The sequence below is a fragment of the Brachyhypopomus gauderio genome, unplaced genomic scaffold, assembly GCF_052324685.1.
Source record: "Brachyhypopomus gauderio isolate BG-103 unplaced genomic scaffold, BGAUD_0.2 sc149, whole genome shotgun sequence".
Taxonomy (NCBI): domain Eukaryota; kingdom Metazoa; phylum Chordata; class Actinopteri; order Gymnotiformes; family Hypopomidae; genus Brachyhypopomus; species Brachyhypopomus gauderio.
This window is the reverse complement of record NW_027506970.1, coordinates 354101-361929: the sequence shown is the minus strand read 5'-3', so window position 1 is coordinate 361929 and position 7829 is coordinate 354101. Positions and strand designations below refer to the sequence as shown.

Sequence of the window (7829 nt, the reverse complement as noted above, 5' to 3'; positions counted from 1 at the left end):
AGTACATATTTACTGTTTTCATATGTAAAAGGAAAGCATTATCCCCAGGTTTACAGAAAGTAGAAAATTGTGAGAATTTAATTCAACAACTGGTTTATATGTCACAGAAAGTCATATGGCTGGGTTGGTGTTTACTTGTGTCATGGGCAGAGTCACTTACAACATGCACAAACCACTGAGCTGTAATCAACGTCATAAGAAATACAGCAAATGTAAAGAAAAACACATGAAGGCAGGCACAGGGGCATCTTTTCACATCATCTGAAGTGATCGTTTACATCCACAACAGAAAGCAGCAGCAGCTTCCTTTAGCTGTGGTGAAAGGGAAACTACATCACATGAGGTCTTTGTGGCTGTCATCAGGTCTTCATGACCAACCTTACAAACCTGCACACTTGCACACATGCAAGCCAGGAGCAACATTGACTGTTTCAAAGGTTCCTGCTGATCTGGGTATAACAGATACAGGTAAGTCATGCTGTCATCCATAATAACATTATTTTTTATCCACTGCAACACTATGGGTGGTCAAGTAAAAAGATTTTTAAATATTGTTTTTACAATTTTTTGCACACTCTGCATGGCAGTATTCAAAAGGGACTTTAAAGTTGACTTGGACTAATAACAATGTACTATAGTTAAAGATGGAGTAGAAAAATGGAAGTGTAGTAAAAACTAGGTTTTGGACAGAGGTCCAAGAACTGTGCAGCTTTGCTTGATGAAGCATCTCTGGCTGAAATGTCCTGTTTAACAATGTTCCCAGGTGATAACACCTATTATATACAGGGCAACATCACATTAATTAATCTCAACAAAGAGGCACATTTAGTAACAACACGTCTAGGAGAGAAGTCACAAACTAGTTTATAATTGCCTGACATTCAGCCAATGAGAATTTCATTTAGAATCAGTAACAATTTGAGACCCCCTGTGTTCAAATCACAAACTGAACTCTCTATGAGGATTTTACAAGAAACATGAAGAGACATGTCATAAGAGAATGATGAACCACAGGAAGCCCAAACCACAGTAAAGTTTGCAAAGAGCTTTGATATGTGCACAATGTAAACACTGCAAAACACTCTCCACTAACACCACAAACAGCCCCTGATAACACTGCAAGCAGATAAAATTCAAAACTCTTTAAAACATCAAAGAAGGTGCAGAATCAGGACTGCATATTTCCATAACATCACCTACTGATTTATCTAGTAAAGTTTTGTCCATTTCCTGATATTCATGTACCTTTTTAAAATTATAGTACGCATTCACTCTCACACCCACATCCAAGCACTGCTCCCACTCATACCCTTCATATTTCAACTCTTAAAAAACAGTCTGCAGATCTACAGGAACAGGTTGACAGCATCAGAGAGAAGCTTCCTCTCACAGCTCACCTGCAGTGGTGCCACAGGGGGCCGCAGCATTCCACAGTTTACTGTTCATTCTTTAACACCTCTGATTAAGAAATCCTTTTGGAACCGAAGCAGGTGAATTGGAGCGTGTGTGTGAGGTGTGTGTGAGCATTCTTTTGGACCCTGACTGTAGGTGCGTTAAACATGTGCTGTGCATAACTCCCATTTTCTTCCTGCGTTTGGTGCTGTCCAGGATGGTGTCCATTCCTGAGCTCCTGCTCAGAACTTTAGAGGAGCTGCTCAGTAAGGACCTGAAGAGGTTTCGGTGGCATCTTCAGCACACTCAGCTTCCAGACTTTCCTCCCATACCCAAGGCTCGCCTGGAAAGCACAAGCTCTGAAAGTATCGTGGACACCATGTGTGAAAGCTACAGTGAAACAGGCGCTTTAGAAATGATGGTACACATTCTGACAAAAATGAACCAGAACAAACTTGCAGACCAACTAAGGAGCTCTGGGAAGTCCACAACCAGCATTTGCAAGGGAAAAGGTCTAAGTCTTCACAGCTGTGATGTAATTTAATGCTTGTTACTTGCAAATTTGCAACACCTGGGAATCACTTGATTAGAAACCCGAACGTTAGCTTACTCTGTCTTCTCCATCATAAATGACTTGTCAGCGTTATACCTATCAACTTAATCTGACATTTGTTGATATGTTTAAGCACTTGACCATCAAATAGATGTCATGTCAGTCTGTAATGACTAATTTATCAATTCTAACATACAAATTAAATGTACATTCTAAACAATTATGAGTTTAGCCTTTTTTACAATGAGGTACAAAAAATTTAATGAATATGATTTTTTTTTTGCTATTTCAGCTGCAGATCACAAGCGAGTCCGTGAGAAGTTAAAATCCTCACTCAAGATAAAACATGGCTTGATTCATGAAGAGCCCTCATTGGACAACCCTTCCTTATATCTGGATGACATTTACACAGATCTCTACATCATAAAGGGTGGCACTGGTGGGGTCTGCAATGAGCATGAAGTGAGACATATTCAATCAATGTATAGGGTCTCTGCCACAACACAGAGAGCCATCAAACACTGTGACATTTTCAAGGCACGTCCTGAAGACAGGACAGATATCAGAAAGGTGCTGACTCTGGGCATTGCTGGTGTGGGAAAGACCGTCTCTGTGGACAAGTTCGTCTTAGACTGGGCTGAGGGGAAGGCCAATCTGGACATTGATTACATATTCCCTCTCACCTTTCGCAAGCTAAACCTTCTGAGTGGCAAATACAGCCTGATGCAGCTGCTCCGTCACCTCTTTCTGGATGTGAAGTACACAAACACACTTCCCTTTGATGAAAGTAAGGTCCTTTTTATTCTTGATGGGCTTGATGAGAGCCACTTTCCTCTGAACTTCACCAAGAATGAGATTGTGAATGATGTTCAGCACCAAACGTCGTCCTAATTGCAGGAGAGCTCATTCCTGCTGCTCTGGTTTGGGTCACGTCTCGACCGTCTGCGATCAGTCGGGTTCCCCTTGAGTGTTTCAACCAGATCACAGAAATCCAGGGATTTTCCAATGAACAGAAGGAGGAGTACTTTAGGAAGAGGATCAGTGATCCACATGAAGCCAACAAAATCATTGCCCACATGAAGACATCCCAAAGCCTCCACATAATGTGCCACATACCTGTCTTTTGTAGGATCCTTGCAACTGTACTTCACGAAATGCTCAATCAACAAGATGATCAGGAGATCCCCTCGACATTGACTGGAATGTATACTCGCTTCTTGATCTTTCAGAACAAGCAGACTGAGAAGAAGTACCATGAAAAGAATAACGTAGTACTGAAACTGGGCCGGCTGGCATTTCTGCAGTTGCAGAAAGGTAATGTGATCTTTTATGAGGAGGACTTAAAGGCGTCTGGCATTGATGTCCAAGAAGCATCTGTGTATTCTGGCATCTGCACAGAAATGTTCAAGCTGGACTTTGAAATGCAGGAAAAGAAGTGTTTTAGCTTTGTGCATCTCAGCATTCAGGAGTTCCTTGCTGCTCTCTATGTGTTTTATGTGCACAGAAACAACAGCAGAAATCCAGTCCTGAGGAGGATTACTGAGAAGTTCAAATGGGTTGTCCATCACACGATTCTAGATCTGCACAAGAGTGTGATCAATGAGGCCCTGGAAAGTAAGACAGGCCGTCTGGACTTATTCCTACGCTTCCTGCTAGGGTTGTCAATCAAATCTAACGAGAAACAAATCAAGAAGCTCCTGCCAGAAATGAGAGTTTGTGACATGAACATCAATGACACCATAAAGCACCTTAAAGAGAAAATCAGGTCCAACCTCTCACCTGAGAGAAGCATTAATCTGTTTTACTGCCTGAATGAGCTGAGAGACAACTCCCTTGTGGAAGAAGTTCAGAGCTATGTGAAGTTTGGGACTCTTTCTTCTGAGGTACTGTCTCCCACACAATGGTCAGCCCTCGTCTTTCTGTTAATGACTTCAGAGGATACTCAGAAGCTGTTTGACTTGAAGAAATACACACAAACTGATGAAGGGCTGATGAGACTACTTCCTGTTGTGGGACATTCAAACCACTCTTTGTAAGTAAAATGTACTGTCAAATCATTCATTTTCTCATTATAAAAATAATTCATAAAAAAAAGAAAATACTGTAGCGCCTGCCAATGGGTGACCATTGGGCGGGGTCTGTGAGGCCCCAGATGGCAGCGTACAGTTAGTTAATGCCACCCTGAATGTGTGTTGTGTGTGTGAGTACTCCCCCTAGTGGGGGTGCTTCCTCTCTTTCCTCTTACACCTATTTGAGGTAAGCAAAGTTTCTTTAATAAAATAAACTCTTACTCTCTGTCCCATTCCTCACTGTTGCTACAATACATTTTGTATATAGTCTCCCTAAGAAAATTAGAAAAAATATCTTACATATATCAATATGAATAATTCAATAATTATTCTTTCATTTCATTTCATCGATATAAGCTCTTGAAAGTCACTTAAAGTGCATTTAACTGGTAAATAATGTGTCCATGTTTTTTTTCCCCTAAATGTACCCTGGATGACTAACTTCTGCATGCCAAAATTTAGAACTGCACTCTTAAATGTTTTAACCAGACTGGACAGGTGCAACCTCACTGAAGCAAGTTGTGAGGGACTTGCCTCTGTAATCTCCACCTCTTCATATCTGCGGCACCTGGACCTCACTAACAATGACCTGGGGGACTCAGGAGTAAAAAAGCTCTCTGATGGTCTCAAGAGCCCACAATGTAAATTAGAAATGCTGAGGTAAATACTACTGCAGTCTGAAAGATTATTTCATCTAGTAAAATATTATGAAGGAAATGTATTAATGAATTATTATTAGACACTTCAAGAGCCCACAGAGCTTTTATATTTTTGCAGGTTGTCTGGGTGTTTGATCACAGAAGAAGGCTGTTCTGCTTTGGCTGAAGCCCTAGTATCAAACCCCTCACATCTGAAAGAGCTTGATCTAAGTTACAATAACCCAGGAGAGTTTGGGGTGCAGTTGCTGAGTGCTAGGCAGCATGACCCAAATTGTAAACTTGAAAAGCTGAGGTGAGTAAAGCTGAAATTGCTGTGGTTTCTGTCATTTAGTAATTCCTTTACAAAATCTTTGAGATTTGTAATTCCATTATGTTTTAAGACAAGGGTGGCCAAGTCCAATTCTGGAGATCTGTGTCTTGTTTCATTCCTCGTTTAGTCTGTGTTTATAATCCCATTGTCAGTTATTGTAAGTTGATTTCCATGTTTGTCGGGGATCTCCCGCTACCTTGTGTTAAAGTTTATTTTGGAATTATTTTTCAGATGTACATCAAAACCATCAGGGTTCATAATCAGGATTATAAATTTGCTCAGCTCTCAGTGTTCCGTAGCCCAGCGCTGGGAGAACAGATTCACAACACATGGGTGTCAGGAAAGAGTACTAAAGTTTAATAATAATACATATAGTTAAATACAGAATAAAGATGTGTCTTAACACAATTGGGTAAGAATAATAAAACATATGTATGATTGGTGTTCTCCTTATCAGGACTGGATATAAGGGTTGTGGAAAAATACAGGGAGATAGATAGATAGATAGAGAGGTTCTAACTGAGGAGCACACACAGATAAGGGAGTGAATTGAATTTCATAGTGTTCTGACTGAGGGTCACAGACAGTAAATCACAAATTCCCTTACATCTTGTATTCCGTGTATGTTGTTGTTGTTGTTGTTTTCCCTGCGCTCTGTTCCCCCCACGAATCCAGTACCCTAGTAAATCCTATGTTTCTTGGTTAGTTTCATGTAAGTTCGCATGTTCTTTGATCTTGCTGTGTGTCTTGTGAATCCTGTTACTGGTTTGTTCTGTGTTAGTTATATCTGCCTGTCTTGGTTCTCGTTCCTTCACTGTCATGTTTCTGCTGGTTAGTGTAGGTATTTAAGTCTCGATCTAGACCGTTTGTTTTTCCCTCATGTTTGTTAGCCCTGGTTCATGTTAGGTTATCCCCAGTGTTGGGAACGTTACTTTAAAAAAGTAATTAGTTATAGTTACTCACTACTTGTTCAAAACTGAGTTAGTAACTGAATTACTCTATAATAAAAGTAACTCGTTACCAGGGAAAGTAACTATTTGCGTTACAGTTAAAAAAAAGTTATATGCCAATGAATAAGGATTTTTTTTTTGAAAAAGCAGTTTTTACAGTCAGTTGAAATGAGTAGATCAGGAAGGTGTTTAACGTTTGATATTTATTGCACATCCACAGACCAGTGCAGGACAGGGGCGGACTGGGGAGAAAAAGTGGCCCGGGAGTTCCTGACAGACTGGCCCACTATATATATATATATATATATATATATATATATATATATATATATATATATATATATATATATATATATATATAGCTTGAGCAAAATAAAATCCTGGTGAGAACTTTAGTGCTGTGAATTCCAGGTGCCGCGATTAAAAGTCCTCACCAGGATTTTACTTTGCTCAAGCTAATTAGCAATCCAGGTAAAATTAGTGGAATCAACACAATCCAGGAAGCCTGAGCAAAATCCTGGTGAGGACTTTTAATCGCGGCACCTGGAATTGACAGCACTTATATATATATATATATATAAGTGCTGTCAATATATATACAGCACTTATATATATATATATGAATCTATACATGGCACGTAGTGTATATGACGGCGTTTATTGTCATATGGACAATATTAATTCCAGCAATAATATGATTACAAAGCCACATAGTGGCTTTTAACTAGTCCATCATAAGACCACCAAACAAGTTGTTTTACGCAAAGTGCATCCTAAAGAACAACCTACAACTCTAACATGGGTATTTCTTCCTCTTACCTATTTGTGGTGGTTAGTGGTAATCTAAGAATTTCAATAGCTTTGAAAAAAAAAACAGTGCCTTTAAGACCGCCAATTGTGTCCGTGTTAACCGTGTTAAGGTAATTTGTAGATGGTGCCTTAGACGTTGCAGAGGCGACAGCAGTACGTTTAAAATAAAGTTATCTACAATTTAAACTGCTGTATGTTTTCTGGGACAAGTTGGTTTTTTTTCTGATCTCCGCTGCATACCATCAGCCCTCATCAGCTGGCCCAGTCCGCGGCCGCGGTCCAACTCGTTCATGTGTTTACAGGCCCAGTCCGCGGCCGCGCTGAGCAGGTTAGTCTGACTGGAGCGGGGGAGGTAATAGACACCGTTAAACAGCAGCGTGACTACGGGCCGGGGCCGCAGTGTGTGGCAGTGGCTCCTCCACGGGCTGAGTTAAACCACTGGCGGCCCACTAACCCATCGGAGGTAATAACACCGGGCTGAGTTAAACAGGCATGAAAATGGGTCAGGGGCTAAAAAGGTGAGAAGACCGGGGGGCGGGGCATGTGACGTCATGGAGATACGGGGCGTTAACATGTGACGTCATGGGTATATGGCGACGGGGGGGGGGGGGGGGGTTATTATTACTTTATATAAAGCCAGGTTTACCTTCCTTGGGCAGTCAGTTCGCGAACATCCCTGGGATCTGCTTGCTTTGCTGTGAAAAAATAAACTTTGTTGCCGCGTGTGAAAGGCGACATTAGTATCTCGTTCCCACGCGTTAGTAAGTCGTGGCCACGCGTTATTTTTTTTTTTACATGATGTCACCTTACGGGCTCCGTAAAATATAGTAAAATCCATTAAATTTTTTTTTTTGACTGTCTTGTCAATGGATTCAATGTATGGAGCCAGATCCTTAAACGCGAGAGGCCGCTTTCGCCATTCCAGATGGCTCAGTCAAAACCATTACGTCTTAATGAACCAATAAATACATCAGCAGCAAAAATGAGTGTAAAAATACCAGGTTCACGTGTTTTTATTTTCTAACATGGGCTAAAGCACAGGGTAGACTCAAACGACAAGAGTTTATAACTTCATCTTCAACCTTT

The 7829-nt window shown here is 40.7% G+C and overlaps 1 pseudogene; it reads left to right on the top strand.

Moving 5' to 3' along the window:
* The first annotated feature begins 336 nt into the window (after window positions 1-336).
* On the top strand, window positions 337-5909 carry LOC143500427 (protein NLRC3-like; annotated as a pseudogene).
* The last annotated feature ends 1920 nt before the right edge of the window (window positions 5910-7829 follow it).